Raw genomic sequence first — 3,278 nt, forward strand, 5'->3', positions numbered from 1 at the left:
TCCCAGATGCACCACCCAGGTCAACCAGGTGTTGAAACACCTGGTGAACCTTCTCATGAACAAGGACAAAGGCTGTGTGGGGGTCTGTAGAGTGGTCATGTACACTCAGCAGACACAGAAAAGTGATATTCTTGGGTTTTTGGGGCTCCCAAGGTTTTAGGGAGAGAAAACTTGTTTTTCATCCATGTGTCCCAGAAATAAGCATTTTCAATCAAATGCTGTCAGCCAGTCTCCCGCAGGCGTCCCGAGGGTAGAAGCAAGTTCAGGACTCTTCTCTTGGGAGTATCCTGGCCAGAAACAGCCCCGCATCCACTGCCTCCCAGGGGTGGTAGGTTTCTTTTGGGAAACCATGCTCAGATGAGAGAGATGAAGCAATTTTCTGTTGGCCTCGAAGACCTTGTCACACACCCAGCATGGGAGCAACTGTCACAAAGGGCACACCGCCACCCCCACTCCCAGCTCCAGAAAGTCTCTCTTTACCTTCTTCAGTGCTGATGAAATGAGGAACAGAAACATCGCTGGCGCAGGGACTGAGTAGAAATCTATAACTTTGAGGACAAATCAGTGCTCTTGAAAATGTCTCTGAGACCACCTGAGTTTCCTCTCTGGAGCCTTAGTGACTGCTGGGAGCATCTGGTGCATGAGGATCTTAGTTCATAGCTACCATTTATGTGGTGACAATGCCATCTCAGGTTCCGTTTTGCATTTTCTGATCTGGAAGATGTTCTGAGGGTAATTATTACTGTGCCCACATTACCAGATGGAGACTGAGGCACAGAGAAGCCCCGTCTGCACTGGGTCCCCCAGGCCAGTGGCAGGGCGCAGGACGGAAGGCAGGTCTGTAGAGCCCATATCTGCCCTGCTGAGCCGCTCACTCTTGCAAGTGCTGGCCTGCCAGCCAGCCAGAGAAGCCGAGGCCTTCCCACGGCCTCAGGGAAAGAATTGGGAAGCTGGGAATTCAGAGAGGAAAGGGTTGCTGGAGGAGGCAACCTGGAGTGATAGGGCTTGGCCGCTCAGTACTGGGCAGCAGGTAGACCCTGAGTGCTGGGAGCAGGTGATGACAGCCATTTGTGTTCAGGCACCCAAGTGCTTTCCCTGACACTGCCAGGGTGAAGCTTTTCCTATGGGCCTGGGGTCCAGACTGGAGTCTGTTTGCCATCCAGGGCCTGCGAAGTTTGCTGCTGGCTTGCCCTCTGCTGATGTGCACAGCTCTCTGTTAAGGGGGAGTGTATGCTTCCAGGGCATCATCCACCAGGGCAGTGGCCTCTGAGCTCCTGGAAGTGCGCCTGCAGGGTCAGGTGCTGGAAGTCCACCGGGGCAGGGGCCGTGGGCTGAGAAAGGGAGGGTTCACTGGCAGCGAGCAGGGAGCTGCTTGGCGACCTGAGGCTGGATCTTGTCGGTAAGGGCGAACTATGGGCATGTCCTTGGTTGCCATCCTGGTATTGACAGCAAAACCCCATGGGTCCAAGGTAATGAAGTATTGTCACACTAGGGGACAGAATCTATAAGAGTCCCACAAGGCAGCTGTGATTATGCCCATCTTACAGATGAGGAACAAAGGGCCAGGAATGGCAGCATGTGGCCAAGGTCCCCAGCAGGGAGTGAGAACTCTCCCGAGTACCAGTCCATCAGCACCTGGCCCTGGGTACCCCCGGGGTTCGGTTGTCTGTTGCAGAAGCTGTCTGTGGGCTGATACGACAGCCTCTGGCAGACTCAGGAGCCTGGGGCCAAGGATGGGATTTCACTGGTGGCTGGTCCTGGCCCCACAGCTCCAGGGGGGTGGCAGCAGCATGTGCAGAAGCCTGTGGCAGGAGAGAGGGGACACATTCACAGGGAGAGAGTGTGGAGATGGCACAAGGCGGGCAGAGCTGGGCAAGGCCCTGGTCAGGCAGGTCTTGCAGCCCAGTGGGAAGTTTGACTTTGGTCCTAAGGGCTGCAGGACACCTGCGATGGAGGGTTGTCAGCAGAGGCGTGACTCCATCAGATTAGCACCAAGTGCTGCTTGCTACATGTTAACCAGTAGTCACAGCTGAAGTGGGGGGGGGAGGGGCTTAAGCCGTGCATCCATTCTAGCTTTGCAGGATCTGGAAGCTTCTGCAGGTCCAAAAACTGCTGCTGTCATGACACTTTACCCTTTGTTAATTAACCAGTCCCCAGCTTTGCAGCAGGCCCCATTCGACATGGCTCAGATGTCTGTCTCTATAGATCTTGAGAGGACCAGGGCAGCCCACCTGCGGCCGCACTGCCTCCCTTCTTTGCACCTCCAAAGGGGCAGGTGCCCCCCTCGTCACATAGGATCCAGCTCCAGGGCTGGATCCTGGATGTCGTTTATCCAGTCCAGGACATGGACTGGAAGCTGCAGGACCCCTGCCTGTGTCATGCTAGGTGCTGTGGGAGTCTCACTGCAAAGCGTGATGTGAGGATCGACGGATTTTCTTTTCTTTCTTTCTTTCTTTCTTTCTTTTTTTTTTTTTTTTTGAGATGGAGTCTTGCTCTGCACTTGTGCACTTGTTGGAGTGCAGTGGTGAGATCTCAGCTCATTGCAACCTCCATCTCCCAGGTTCAAGCGATTCTCCTGATTCATCCTCCTGAGTGGCTGGGATTACAGGCACCTACCACCACACTCAACTAATTTTTTGTATTTTTCACACAAACGGGGTTTCACCATGTTGACCAGGCTGGTCTCAAACTCCTGACCTCAGGTGATCTGCTCGCCTTGGCCTTCTAAAGTGCTGGGATCACAGGAGCCACTGCGCCCAGCCAGATAGTCGTATTTGGTCCATGAAGGATGATCTACTCTGCATGGAGTTGGATTCTGCAATGATCTGACTCAGTGGCTGGCAGTGAATGGCACTGCTGCAGGCAGGGAAGACTGAAAGTGCAGAGATGAGGCTTGGCATGGCGGCCTGGAAACGCACAAGGCGGGCAAGCTTACGTGTACAGCACCCTGCCGCCTGGGCACTATCCCCCCACTTTCCATCATAGAACGAGTGGGCAGTGCCTGGGGTTTGGAGTTCAACAGAACTGGATTCAAATCCTCCTGTATCTTTTCCTCACACTACAACCTCCAGCCGGTGATGCTATCCGAGCCCCCTTATCTCTATAGTGGGGCAGGAACACCTGCCTCGATGGGTCCTGGTGTGAATTTGAGGAGGGAGCACGAGGGTGGTGCAGGGTGGGGCCTGATGAGTGGGTCATATTTGGGACATGGTAACCACCAGCTTGAGGGCTCTGCCAAGAGTTGCCGCCTACAGGAAGCCTGCTTGGCAACCGTCCCC

The sequence above is a fragment of the Papio anubis genome, chromosome 16 (assembly GCF_008728515.1).
Source record: "Papio anubis isolate 15944 chromosome 16, Panubis1.0, whole genome shotgun sequence".
NCBI lineage: Eukaryota > Metazoa > Chordata > Mammalia > Primates > Cercopithecidae > Papio > Papio anubis.